The following is a 15563-nucleotide window of genomic DNA, read 5'->3' as shown; positions in this document are numbered from 1 at the left end:
ATACAAATATTATGCAGCATGCCACCTAACCAGAATAATAGATTGGAATCTCCATAAACATACAAAGGCCTGGGTTCAGATAGAAAATGCAGGACAACAAATTCCTATACAACTGCTACCCTGGTTACCATCCAAACACACAACTAAATATTACAAATAACACCCTACTAGGGCCCTCCCTCCATACAATTAACAGAAGTATAAAACTCATTTCCTACCCTGGTCCACTAACCCCCAAAAACATAACCCCGAATTCCCTTTACCCCCATTTTCTGCAAGACGCATGGCCACACGAGCAAGTCAGAGCAGAACATTTTTTTCCAGAGAAATGCTCTCCTCAAATACAAGTATCTTCAATCATCCATGTGGAACGCTCACTTACCGTTTTGGACGTTTGTGGAATTAAGGCACTTCTTCAACTACCCACACACCTCGCTAAATTGGTCAGGTCAATATACCTCTTTTGAAGTCTTTTGCACAAGGAAAACTCTGCAAAGACATCTAATATCCTCAATGTACTACCTGTTATTCTTAAACTGCGATGAAAAAACTAATAGATCCCTTTTAAAATGGGAAAAAAGTCTTATGTCTCGCTATCTGACGAAGAATGGGAAAAAACCCTAATTAACATACAGAAGGGCTCATTCAATGCGACAATGCTGAAATGGGATATAAACTCTTCGCAGGATGGTATAGAACTCCCATTCCATTAAACAGAATCTCCACAACAATCTCCTCTTTATGCTGGAGATGTGGATCTGAACAAGGCTCACTGATACATATCTGGTGGTCTTGCTCAAGATTACAACCTTTCTGGAAAGAAATACACAAAACCATGGGAAAAATCATTACATATAACCTAGATTACGCATCCGCGCAACACCTGCTCCACCACTCCTCACTCCCCCACTCTACATACTACATACCACCAATCCCTGGCCCTACACCTGGTTAATGCAGCTAAATGCTGTATCCCGCTGAAATGGGGCTCACAGTCTACTCCTACTCTTTCAGACTGGATCCGCTATGTAAAAGCTAACAGCTGAAATGAAAAAACTAACAAGCATAGCCAGAGACAAACCTGCTAAATTTTCCCAAACTTGGGCTTGCTGCAGACACTATCTGGACTCCACTAACCCCTAACTTCTCTACACTCCTTTCCCTGATGATTTGCGTAAAACAATCAACCCAGTTTATTTTCAATATAACAACTTTGTACTATGATACACTCAACCCCTTGACCATTGATTGTGTGAACCACACACCTTACCCTACTTCTGAGTATCACCTATTACGACTATTTAGAAACAGAATGTCGTTAAAATGCCCTGGAATACTTTCAGTCATTTAAACAAAAATGTACCCTAAATGGGAAGACAATATTACTAGATAAGGTCTAACGTTATCCAAAATGTTAGTAAAAATTGTTAAAAATTGTTGTAAATTGTAAAAAATAGAAAAAAAGTTGTTTGTATATTACAAAAAGTAGTCTGAACAAATACCTTTTTACACAATATAATTTACAAAGTATTACTTGTCACATCTTCTTGCTTACTCATAAAATAAATGTGATAGGTTCCCTGGTTAATGTTTGTCAACTCTGTTATATGGTTTCATTCTACTCAACATGTATGTTTTGTATGCAAATGAGGCGAAGATCTCAACCGTCGCAACCTTATTAAAATATTAAAGGAGGAAAATCCTCAAAACCATAAAAAAACTTTTGGTGTAGGAAAGAACCATGGTAAATAGCAATTGTTGAACATGTCCCCATCCGGACACAGTTTGCTCCCATTTGGGGTGTCTGGCTATACTGCTGACGCATATTTACAAGCTTACCTGCCTGCCTTTTATGTCTTTTGGATCTAGTAGCAAACATTGTCAGTATTTTACAGCTTCATGCTTCATGTACCCCCAGCATTTCAGGGCATTACCACTCAATGCTGTTGTCATGTTTCTGTGGTAGTGAGCCCTTGCAGAAAACAAACCCCCGTGTTCTCCAGGGAGTGGATTCTAAGCTCCAGTTTGCTTCTTCACCAGGGCCCCTGAGGGTGGAGATAGACTTGCAGGAAGCTGAAACCAGGTCACAGCCCCCAGGTACGCTGAACTGACGATACAGAGACCACTTGCTTATGATGGCAGGAGACAAAGGAGGATCTGGGAAACAAGCTGAGGTCAGGATAGGTGGCAGACAAGCACAAACAGAGGATGAAGCTGGGCTTAGTACATGGGAAGTCAGACACTAAATACATGAAACACTGAGAAAAAAGTATCTCAGAGAACTAGGAATTTGCTCAGGCAACCCGAGCTACACTGAGCATGTCTTATATAGGGAAAAAATCTAGGAGATGAGTCAGGAAGTAATAGAAGGGAAGGAAATAAAACCCCATAGTATAGCAGGTGATGTCCATAGGTGAGGACAGAAGCCAAAACAACACATGTGAAAAGAATCAGTCCAGTAGAACCACTGCAACAAGGAGGTAAGAATACAAAAGAAACTGCAGGCTAAGCAGTGACAACTGCTAGCAACGGGGACTCGTGACAGCCAGTACATTTACTCATAAGTGCCCCGCAACAGGTCATCTTCCTGAAAGTAGGGATCTATCGATTATCGGCAAAGCCGATATATCGAGGGCTGATATGCACTTTCGCCGATATATCGGAATCGGCCACTGAGGTGATTGATATTGCCGATATTTCGGGAAAGTGTTGTACCGGAGTGATGCCTGCAGCTAGAGGCATCACCCCGGTACCGGCGTCCATAGCCGACGGTCGGCTGTCTTGTAATGACAACCAATGCGGCTGAGAAGCCGCTCAGCTGTCAGTCATTAGGACCTTCCCACCCCCTCCTGCCACCTTCCGCAGCTCCCTGGGTCTCCCGTCCTACCGGGAGACCCAGGCAACCAGCCTGCACAGGCCGCCGAAGACCTGTTCAAAGCTGCATTTGGCTCTGATCGGGTCTCCATGTAAAAACCTGGAAGTGATGTCACATAAGAGTGACATCACTTCCAGGTATTCGGCGCCATATTAAAAAAAATGACAGCATTCAATACAGCCAAACTTGGCGTTTTGAATGCTTTTAAGTGCAGAGCAGGGGTTTGGGGTCATTTAGACCCCCAATTTCCTCCACAAGAGTACCTGTCAAGTGATAAAAAATGTACGAAAATATCGCCCAATATCGGCCGATACCGATATGCAATGGCCAAAATATCGGTATTGGTATTGGCAATGAAAAACCAATATCAGTTGATCACTACCTGTAAGTCTTGGTAAATACCAACTGTTGGCACTTTGCTATGATGCTCTTACACAATGGTGTCACTTCACTTTCCCGCCAGAGGGTACATCATCTGCTGTTCTTATATTCAGGAGATATCGTTTATATATGGATAGGTAGGAGAGGTCCAGAAGGTGTATATGGCTAAAAACTCAGAATAATAAGACTTTTATATATAATTTTTTTATAGTTAAAAGCATATATGCTGTAATGTAATATTTTAATACCCTAATCAGTTACTCACACCACTGTGATCTCGGAGCCACTTGTTTATGGCATAGGGATCAGGTGTTTTCTTTTCTGGCCTAAGCAAAGGGCTGGCTGATACATAGCGACCAGTAGGTGTTTAGTGCCCGATGACATATCAACCAGCAGGTGGAATAACAACATACTGCAGACTATGCAGGCAGGCAACGCACCATGATGTGTCATGTGCTAAGAATTTATTTGCCTTTGAGGCTCTTCAAAAGAGCAAGGGTAAGAGGAAAGGGAGTTGAGAGAAATAATTATTAGTTCTCTCCATTTGCAGAATTGCACTTTTTTGGCAATATTGTTGCTTTAAGTAGTTACTGTTGCAGCAAAGACGTGAAGCCTCGCTGAAACAAACTATAGCTGTGATTTTCAACATACAAACACTGACTACTGGCTTTAAAAGCCACAAGACAGGCCCCCCTCCTTTGTTCCGCCCTTCCCTTTTGACTCATAGCCCCTTAAAATGTTTTATTATAGGTCATCAAACCTCTACAGTAGAGTAAATCATAGCAAACATTAACTTTCCAATTAAATGTTGAAATAATTAGTATTTTTGAACATCCATCTCCCAATATGTCGGGCTGCCAATCGTCACTTAATATCAAGACTTTATGGGCATTGCCTATTACACCAGGCTGCCACCAACAACTTACATGTAAAGTTTTGTGGGCATCTCCCAATATGCCGGGCTGCCACCCACCACTTGATATCAAAGCTTTGCAAGCAGCATCCAATATGAACCCCCAAACATTATATATTTTTTTTTAGCAGAGACCCTAGAGAATAAAATGGAGATTGTTGCAATATGTTTTCTCACACCGTATTTGTGCAGCGGTCTTCCAAATTCGATTTTTTTTGCAAAAATTAACTTTTTGGAATTTAAAAATAAGAAAACAGTAAAGTTAGCCCAATTTTTTTCTATAATGTGAAAGATAATGTTACGCCGAGTAAATAGATACCCAACATGTTATGCTTCAAAATTGTGCATGCTCGTGGAATGGCGGCAAACATTGGTACTTACCTACTTCCCGCCCGCCCATCGTAAAATGACAGTGGAGCAGTGCGGCTATTGTTCTGGGACGCCGTCATAAGACGGCGCACCAGAGCAGCCTCTCTTGCGTGCCCGCGGGGGCGTGCAGTGCGGCGATTGTGACCGCGCCGTGCTGCTAGGACATGGCGCGACCCCGATCTTGGTAAAGAGCCAATTACTTGGCTCTTTACCCATGTGATCGGCTGTGTCCAATCACAGCTGGTCACATGTAAATGAGGAAGTGCCGTTTACCGGCTCTTCTCGCCTCACATTGTCAGAGTGTGTGGCCAGGAGAGCCGATCAGCGGCTCTTCCTCAAAGGGGAACCAAGTGCCCTGATTACAGAAATTAGTAGAAAAAAGTCAAAAACAGTGCCAGCCATCAGTGCCCACAGTGTTGCCAGTCAGTGCCTGCTCATCTGTGCTGCCCATCATTGTCCATCAGTGCCACCCACCAGTGCCCATCAGTGCCGCATTTCAGTGCTTGTCAGTGCCACCCATCAGTGCCGCCTATCAGTGTCCATCAGTGCCACCTATAAGTGCTCATCAGTGCCACCTATCAGTGCCCATCAGTGCGGCATATTAGTACCTCCTCATCAGTGCCACCCCATCAGTGCCCATAAGTGCCGCCTCATCAGTGCACATCAGTGAAGGAGAAAAATTACTTATTTTCAAAATTTAGTCACAGAAAATAAGAAAAACTTTTTTTTCAAAATTTTCTGTCTTTTTTCTTTTTTTTTTTGTAAGAAATAAAAAACCCAGAGGTGATTAAGTACCACCAAAAGATATCTCTATTTGTGTGAAAAAAATGATAAAAATTTCATATGAGTACAGTGTAGCATGACTGCGCGATTGTCATTCAAAGTGCGACATCGCTCAAAGCTGAAAATTGGCCTGGGCAGGAAGGGGATGACAGTGCACTGCATTGAAGTAGTTAAAAATCCCCATAGACAACATTTTAGAAAATTCTACAGGTTACCAGCTTAGAGTTACAGAGGAGGTCTAGGGCTCAAATTATTGCTCTCACTCAAACAATCGTGGTGATACCACCCATGTGTGGTTTGAACACCGTTTACATATGTGGGCGGGACTTTTGTGTGCGCTCGCTTCTGCATGCAAGTTAAACTAACGGGGAAAGGGGCATTTTAATTATTTTTTTCCTATTTATTTTATCTATCATTTTTTTATTTTTACACAGTTTTTAAAAAAAAACATTTTTTGATCATTTTTATTCCTATTACAAGGAATGTAAACATCCCTTGTAATAGAATAAGCATGACAGGACCTCTTTAATGTGAGATCTGGGGTCAAAAAGACCTCAGATTTCACATCTATACTAAAAAAGAAAAAAAAAAAGAGTAATTTTTCATGATGAAAAAAAATGGACTCTTTAAATGCGTTGCTAGGAGACTACGTTTGACGCCACTCCGGTCATTGAGTCGAGTGAGGGCCATCTTGCCTTCACTCGACTTCCTGCCTGTGAGGGTGATCCCGTAGGGAATCTGCCGCTGGGACCACCCTTATGTAAAAGAGGACCACCAGCAGTTTAAAAAAATACCGAGATTATGGCAGCTATCTGGTATTTGACATCAAAGTACCGACGTAAAACGTCGGCCGGCGGTCCGGAACTAGTTAAAGCTTTTTGGGCATCTCCCAACACCTCAGGCTGCCAACCGTCATATGATATCAAGACTTTATGGACATTTTGTCCATAATGCCTATTACACAGGGCTACCACCCACTACTTGATTCCTACTTGACGGCTGCGAACTTGATATCAAGACTTTATAAGCATTGCCTATTACACCAGGCTGCCACCCACCACTTGATTTTAAAGCATTGTGGGCATCTCCCAATATGCCAGGCTACCACCTGACACTTGATATCAAAGCTGTGTAAGCATCACCCAATATGCCAGGCTGCCACCCGACACTTGACTTTAAAGCTTTGTGAAAATCTCCCAATATATCAGGCTGTCAACCATCACTTGATATCAAGACTTTATGGGCATTGCCTATTACACCACACTGCCACCAGCAACTTGAATATAAAGCTTTGTGGGCACCTCCCAACATGCCGGGCTGCCACCCACAACTGGATATCAAGGCTTTGTATGCATCATCCAACATGCCAGGCTGCCAACAGCCACATGATTTTAAAGCTTTTTGGGCATCTCCCAATATGTCAGGCTGCCAACCGTCATTTGATATCAAGACTTTATGGACGTTTTGTCCATAATGCCTATTACTCAGGGCTACCACCCACTACTTTTTTTAAAGCTTTGTGGGCATTTCACAATATGCCAGACTACCACCTGACGCTTGATATAAAGGCTTTGTAAGGATCACCCAATATGCCAGGCTGCCAACAGCCACTTAAGTTTAAAGCTTTTTGGACATCTCTCAATATGTCAGGCTGCTAGCCGTCACTTGATATCAAGACTTTATAAGCATTGCCTGTTACACCAGGCTGCCACCCACCACTTGATTTTAAAGCATTGTGGGCATCTCCCAATATGCCAGGCTACCACCTGACACTTGATATCAAAGCTGTGTAAGCATCACCCAATATGCCAGGCTATTACCTGACACTTGACTTTAAAGCTTTGTGAGCATCTCCCAATATATCAGGCTGTCAACCATCACTTGATATCAAGACTTTATGGGCATTGCCTATTACACTAGGCTGCCACCAGCAACTTGAATGTAAAGCTTTGTGGGCATCTCCCAACATGCCGGGCTGCCACCTACAACTTGATATCAAGGCTTTGCATGCATCACCCAACATGCCAGGCTGCCAACAACCACTTGATTTTAAAGCTTTTCGGGCATCTCCCAATATGTCAGACTGCCAACCGTCATTTGATATCAAGACTTTATGGACTTTTGTCCATAATGCCTATTGCACAGGGCTACCACCCACTACTTGATTTCTACTTGACGGCTGCTAACCGTCACTTGATATCAAGACTTTATAAGCATTGCCTATTACATCAGGCTGCCACCCACCACTTGATTTCAAAGCTTTGTGGGCATCTCCCAATATGCCAGGCTACCACCTACCACTTGATATCAAGGCAAGCATCAGCCAAAATGACAGGATACCACCAGCCACTTGATTTTAAAACTTTTTAGGCATCTCCCAATATATCAGGCTGCCAACCGTCACTTGATATCAAGACTTTATGGGCATTGCCTATTACATTAAAGCTTTGTGGGCATCTCCCAATATGCCAGGCTACCACCTGGTGCTTGATGTCAAGGCTATGTAAGAATCAACCAACATGCCAGGCTACCACCCACCACTTGATATCAAGACTTTGTGGAGATTGTCTATTACACTAGGCTGCCACCAGCCACTTGATTAAGCTTTGTAGTAGAGCTGCACAATTAATCGTTAAAAAATCCCAATCTCGTTTCATCCTGCCCCACAAACTTAAAACAGCATGGCTTCGATTCTTACAGAGCCGTTCTCTGCTCACTCACAGCTGTCAAAAAAAAGAAGAGCTTCCTCAAATGTTTATCAACATTGTTAAGGCTGCATGAATTTAAAAAACTAAAGAGTAAAGTAAGCCCCCGTTCACACTGGGGCGACCTGTGAGGCGACCTGGTCGCCTCACAGGTCGCCGCAGGTCGCCTCCCATAGGGAAGCTGCGGACCCGTTCTGATAGGAGCGACACAAGTCGCTCCGACTCAGAAAAAGGGTCCGGAGCTTCTTTGGGGCGACCAGGAGGCGACCGCCATAGACTTCAATGTTACGAAGTCCGTGGCGGCCGCTCCGAGGTAGCGGCGCGCTGCTCGCACCGCGACCTCGGAGGTCACGGTGCGAAGTAGCGTCGCCCCAGTGTGAATGGGGGCTAAGCCCAATTTTTTTGTATAATGTAAAAGATGATATTACGCCGAGAATCGTGAGAGAATTGTGATCTTTATTCTAAGCAAAAAAAATTGTGATACTCATTTTATCCAGAATCGTGCAGCTTTACTTTATAGGCATCTCCCAATATGCCAGGCTGCCACCCACCACTTGATTTCAAAGCTTTGTGGGCATCTCCCAATATAAAAGGCTGCCACCCACACTTGATAACAAGGATTTGTAAGCATCACCAAATATTCCAGGCTGTCCCCAGCTGTTTGATTTTTAAGCTTTGTGTGCATCTCCCAATGTCAGGCTGCCAATTGTCACTTGATATCAAGACTTTGGAGGCATTGCATATTACACCAAGCTGCCATCAACCACTTGACTTTAAAGCTTTGAGAGCAGCTCCTAATATGCCAGATTACCACCCGCCACTTGACTTTAAAGCTTTGAGAGCAGCTCCTAATATGCCAGATTACCACCCGCCACTTGATATCAAGGCTTGGTAAGCATCACCCAATGCATCAGGCCCCACCTGCCACTCTGACATTTGACAAGCGACTCTGACTGTGGTTTGCTGCAGGATGATAGAGTTTTGTATGAGCAGAATGGAGTAAGTTGAGGTATGTATTCTAATGTACACTATATTATTGTGCTGTGAGGTTTATACATAGTGATACATAGTTAGTGAGGTTGAAAAAAGACACCAGTCCATCCAGTTCAACCTATGATGTGTGTGTGTGTGTGTTTGCTGTTAACCGTACATTGTATACCCCTCTATGTTGTGGTCTTTAGGGTGCCCATCTAATAGTTTTTTTTAAACTATCAATGCTCCCTGCTGATACCACTGCTTGTGGAAGCGAATTCCACATCCTTACTGCTCTCACAGTGAAGAACCCCCTGCGTATTTAAAGGTTAAACCGCCTTTCCTCTAGTCTTAGTGAGTGGCCACTAGTCTTATCATATTCCCTTTCTTTGAATAGTTTGTTTCTTATGCTAGGGTTGCCACTACAATATTTGTACATTGATATCATATCCCCCCTCAATCGTCTCTTCTCCAGAGAGAATAAGTTCAGTGCTTGTAGTCTTTCCTCATAGCTGATGTCCTCCATTCCCCTAATTATTTTTGTTGCCCTTCTCTGAACTCTTTCCAGTTCCAGCACATCCTTCCTGAGGACCCGTGCCCAGAACTGGACAACATACTCCAAATGTGGCCGGACCAGAGTCTTGTAGAATGGGAGAATAATCTATTTATTTCTGGAGTGAATCCCCTTTTTTATACATCCCAGTATTCTGTTGGCTTTGCTTGCAGCGGCTTGGCATTGTATGCCACTGCCAAGACTGTTGTCTACCAGTAACACCAGGACCTTTTCCATCCTAGACTCACCCAGAGCCCCCCCCCCCCCCCCAGCGAGTAGCTTGCTTTCTGGTTTCTGGCACCCAGGTGCATTACTTTACATTTTTCAACATTAAACCTCATCTGCCATGTAGTTGCCCACCCCATAATTTTGTTCAGGTCCGCTTGTAAGGTTTCCACATCCTGCCCAGAAGATATTGGCATGCTTAGTTTAATATCATCCGTAAATCCATTTGCTCGATATCCCCTCCTCTAGATCATTTATGAATAAATTAAACAGGATTGGCCCCAGAACAGAACCCTGGGGGACCCCGCTTTCCACACCCACCCAATCTGAGTACTCCCCATTAATCACCACCCTTTGCAACCTCCCCTGGAGCCAGTTCTCTATCCAGGTACTCACCTTATGGTCCATACCTACCTTCCTTAGTTTGAACAGTAAGCGTTTGAGGGGAACAGTGTCAAAGGCCTTTGCGAAGTCCAGGTACACCACATCCACAGGCTTACCTTTATCTAGATGGCAGCTCACTTTATCATAGAAGGTTAATAGATTGGTTTGTCAAGAATGATTTGTCATGAATCCATGCTGATTACTACTAATAATACCGTTTTCATTACTAAAGTCTTGTATGTGGTCTCTTAACATCCCCCCCCAAAATCTTGCAGACTACTGATGTTAGGCTAACCGGCCTATAGTTACCCAGGATATATCTCGGCCCCTTTTTAAATATTGGTACCACGTTGGCTTTTTTCCAATCAGCTGGCCCCAATACCCATCTGTAAACTATCCTTAAAGCGGAGTTCCGGGCACAGAAATGATTTTTTACTGAACATACCCCCAGGACAGTCAGGGCTAGCACATTCCACAATGGCTAGCCTCTGATCTGTCCCAGTTCGCACTTACCTTTTAGAAGAAATACTTACTTATAAAATTTCTTCCACAGCGTTTCCATCTCTGTTGTGGGCAGCTGAAGCCGGCGCGGTCCTCTTCTCTGTCTTCTTCCGCGTCTTCTTGTCCCAGAATGCGCCGCACCGGCCCCTCTCGTCACTTCCGGCGCGGCGCCGCATTCCTAAACAGCTTCTGGGCATGCCCAGAAGCTGTTTAGCAGGGGAATGCGGCGTCGCCCGGAAATGACGAGCGGGGCCAGTGCCGTCGCATTGATTCCTGGGAGCTGTGACGTTCAGCTCCCAGGAATCATAGCGAGGCAGGAAGTGACGGGGTGAGCCGCGGCTCCGAGGGAGGAAGCAGTCAGAGGTGAGTATTTACGATCTTCAATAAAAAGGTAAGTAAACAAAAAAAATAAAAATAACTATCCAATTCCTTTTCAGGTGAGGTCTACCTAGCGGAGGGGCACAAAAAAAAAAAGTCGTTTTTGTGCCCGGAACTCCGCTTTAAAGATCAAGAATAATGGTCTGGCAATCACCTGGCTGAGCTCTTTAAGAACCCTCAGGTGCAAGCCATCTGGTCCCGGTCACATGTCAGTGCTGTAGTATGAGATATTTAACATTTAAGTAGTTGATAAGCTAGCTGGCGATGGAGCTGGCACTCAGGAACCCACTGCTAAAAGAGTTCTGGATGGTTCTTGCGGGTTGTTGCATTTTGGAGAAAGATTGGTATTTGCCTTAACAAATAAATTCAAAAGCATCTGAATTAAATTATAAAGCAGCTTATTACAATCTTTATAGACAATATGTTAAGTCCAAGGAAAATAAATGTTCACAATTCATTGTACAAATACAATAGGAAAATGGGACAAAGCCTAATTTTAAAGGTTTCTAATTCGCATGATTTTATATACTTAAAGAATCCATTTATTTCTAATCCATAATATGATTCCGTTTTTTTTTTTTTTTTTTTAATAATTATTTAAATACATTAGAAAAAATACTATGCACTGTCAAAACAGCATTTGCTGTTTTTTTGCATAGTGCTGTTACTATTTTATTGCTCTGCAGTTCCTAGTCTTGGAAATTCTAAATGCTTTGCTTTAGGTGACTTTTCTAAATGGTTCACATTTTGCAGACATACTGACTGAGGTTCTCATAAAATGTAGTGGCCAATTTATGTACCACTGTAATGCCAAAGCACAGATCTTGAAGTCTTTCCTTTAGAGGGATACAATATATGATATGGGTTACTTGATGTTGCACATCCTTCCTGCTTCTTGCCTGCCTCATTAAATATGCCTGATGGCTGTGATGCATGATGTTTGCAAAGATGTCTATTTTGTTCCCTGGAACCACATCATTCCTCCGAAAGCTCTTTGAGATGAGTTGTGTGCACTCTAAAAGAATTAATAAGTAGTTGACAGCTCCAGCACTGCTTCAGGTGTATTTTTCCTGCTGTAGAATACAACATGCAATGAGCTTAATTTAGACAACGAAGATTGCGGATCTTTATGACAATTAAAAGGGCTTCTGCTAAAACCACCCTGGACAATGTGGGGAGATTTTTATGGAACTGGCCTTCAAATGGTCTTAAACTCCAAACTAAAAATGTAGCATATTGGAGCTTACTAACCATTAGATGTGCTGGCTGCATTCGTTTTCATTTTTAGGCATTTTTCCTTTTTTTTTCACCTTATGAACTAGGCACACACCTCCTGTATTAGGTGCCTCCAATCTGGATGAATGAGAAACAGAGAAACCTTTGGGCAGCAGTATTTTCAGTTTTTAGGGGAGGGGAGTGTTAGCAGATTTGGATACACTAACAAATTGAAGCCGAATTGCAGCTTACACTTTATAAGCAGGTACAGCAAAAGTTTTTTTTTCCCTTCTGGTATAAAGGTTTTACATTCATAAAAATGGATCATTGTAAGCACCCTGTCAGTGTTAAATGATTTGTTTCAACCCTCTAACTTTTACATCTGCAGGACATCTTGCTCTGTTGAAAAACATCAGACTTACTGGCATGATCACCATTTGAAAAGAAAAGAAATCAAGCCCAAGAAAGAAAACAAATGCAATAATCATCACATCTAAGAATTGGTAACCTGCAAAATAATAAATCTTTGATTTTTGGGTTTAATACTGCTTTAACTTCACCCACAGGATTTTATATCAACTAAAAAGTTTGGAGGGAAAAAAAACAAAAACATTGCAACTAAATAAAACTTTGCCATTTAAATAAATGTTCTTTTTTAAAGGAGAACGCCACTTTCATTAGTCAAAAATATTATAAAATATATTTGTTATTAATTTGTTATTGCTGATTTATTGCAATTAGAAATTCTCTTTCCATTTCAGTTGAAAGTTGCTGCAATTTTCTAAAAATGCTCAAAAAATTCAATGCAATAAGGGAAACTGCAGGTGTTCTGTACACATTGGTATACAAAATATTCCCAGAATTATCATTTCTTGCTTGTGTGACTGGCTCACTGATTTTCTCAAATGTCTGCACGAAGATATAAGTAAAAAAATGAGGCTTCCCCTGCAATAGGAATTACATTTTTGGTAAGAGCTGGTTTACACAAGCGGTAGCCCTCTGAAGAGTGACCCAGGGTGGATCACTCTTCAGAGGATGTTAGCCAGTGAGCAGACATTATGTCGCCTCCTCCCCACCTGTTTTAGCCCCTAAAAATCACTTGAATGGGTCACGTTTGGCAAGCGATGCTGCCCACTAAAAGCAACAGAGGGGTCAAATCTTGCTGCTGCAGTAATATATTGCATGTGTACACCCCCTCCCGCTGCCTTTGCAGCTTAAAGGTGGATATACCACATGTTTTTTCCACCCCCCCTCGTCCTCCAACTGCTAATGTAAATGATCCTTAAGGAATAACTACATCTAAAAGAATGCAGACACTGCAGCTTTCCTCATTAAAACAGTGCACCAGGTGGTTATAATGAACACAGACCCTCCCATTCAGGAATTAGCCTGGAAAGAACGTGGTGAACCAAATTACTTTTTCTTTAGAACAGAAAAAGATACGCTGAAGAGTGTCAAAATGTTAACATATTCATGGCACTTTTAAATACCATCATTTCTGAATCATTTAAATTACATAGAATTATCCAGCAGAGTTAGATTGTTAGGTATATTTATGTAATATTTACATCTTCATTTTAAACCTTACAAAAGTTCTGTAAAATGCCCTAGGTATCCCTGGCTGACCAATCTGCAGGGGGAAATAGCTACCGGTTCCAGATGTTTTTATTTGTCCCCAAGACAAAACCAGAAGTGTCTGAGGTTACCCCTCATCTGAAATAAACCTGAACAGAGTTTGCTTTTGTATAGAAAGATATTTTGAAATAAAAATCTTTTGGAGGTCATATACCGCCTGTAAAAAACATTCAGTCCTCTGATAGCCATGGCCAGTTTAAAGGAGTAAGTTAGACTTCAGACTTGGTTCACTTTAGAAACATGGCTGCATTTTTAAGTTCCCCTGAACCCGATTGGCTGTTTGAAAGGAGTGCAGACTTGGGTTAAAGGTACTCCTTTATTTAATAAGTGCATGGGTGCCTGCTGGCTAAACATTGATTGTCAAAAGTCAATATGTTTCTCTAATTTATGCTAATCCTGGTCAGACAAACTGCTGATTACAAGATTCTTTAGATATAATACTGAGACTGTGACGCTACTACGCACATATAAAAAGTAAACACAACACACAGTCCCACTATACATCCTAAAGGTATATGATTGACAGTCAGTGCATTGCTGTGACAGGGAATCTTCATTCACCTTCCTATGGACATAACTCTTTCATTTACCTGTCTACAAGAAGTCAGCAAGGTGTAAACACATGTCATGACATACAGTGAATGAGATATAGTTTTAGTAGTAAGATAAGAATCAGAAAAGGGAAACAAACATCCATGAAATGTTACTATACCTTGCTTAGATGTCAGTTACAGCTCCTTGTACAAATAATACTGAGAGATGGACAATACATGTGGATGAAGAGAGAGAGGATGGGGCATAGATCCAGATATTTTTGTCACTGACACTGAAAAGATTGTGGAAGATGAAGCTACTCCCCTTAAAGCTGAACTCCACTTTATATTAACATCCTCTGCCAACTCATACAGCAAGGACAGCATGCATCATTCCCCATGACTTGTACATTACCTGCTTGAGGTGTGCTGCTTACCAATGCGGCTGTGAGATGTGAAAGCACAGGGACATACACAGGGACATTCACAGGGACATACGCCTTCAGCTGGCAGCAGCTTTGTAGAGTGGAGAAGTTTCAATTGCCAAGCGCTGTATAAGGTCCCTGTAGTATGTGCGAGGGTCACTGCCACCTGGTGGACACATGCGGTCATTGTTTTCATCTGGAAACTTGCATACAGATACAGTTTGTTTCAGTGATCCATTACTACAAATGATCGTGAGCCTGCAGATATCACTTACCAACAACTATGATCATATAGCATAGCATGTCTATTTATCTATCTGTCTGTCTATCTATCTATCTTTATACCTTTTTCTGTATTTATGTACAAAAGAATAAAATGAAAAAAACAATTCCCTCTCTCTCTCTTACCAACATCTATGATCATATAGCATAGCATGTCTATCTATCTATCTATCTATCTATCTATCTATCTATCTATCTATCTGTCTGTCTGTCTGTCTGTCTGTCTGTCTGTCTGTCTGTCTGTCTGTCTGTCTGTCTGTCTGTCTTTCGTTATACCTTTATCTATGTACAAAAGAAAAAAAAAAGAAAAAAAAATCTCTCTCTTTCTTACCAACATCTATCTATCTATCTATCTATCTATCTATCTATCTATCTATCTATCTATCTATCTATCTATCTATCTATCTATCTATCTATCTATCTATCTATCTATC

General features: G+C 41.9%; 1 protein-coding gene across 2 annotated transcripts in view; it reads right to left on the bottom strand.

Moving 5' to 3' along the window:
• The window catches only part of NPY5R (neuropeptide Y receptor Y5), a 141677-nt gene extending 126694 nt beyond the window's left edge, over window positions 1-14983 (bottom strand). The window contains exon 1 of one of the 2 annotated variants that reach the window (XM_082260043.1): window positions 14838-14983. The gene's annotated coding sequence lies outside the window, so the exon portion shown is untranslated. The other variant, XM_082260042.1, reaches the window with a different exon arrangement.
• Between the last annotated feature and the right edge of the window lie 580 nt (window positions 14984-15563).

Source organism: Pelophylax lessonae (genome assembly GCF_965119305.1).
Source record: "Pelophylax lessonae genome assembly, chromosome: 1".
Classification (NCBI taxonomy): domain Eukaryota; kingdom Metazoa; phylum Chordata; class Amphibia; order Anura; family Ranidae; genus Pelophylax; species Pelophylax lessonae.
The sequence above is the reverse complement of the archived record's forward strand: the minus strand, read 5'-3'. Positions and strand labels throughout refer to the sequence as shown.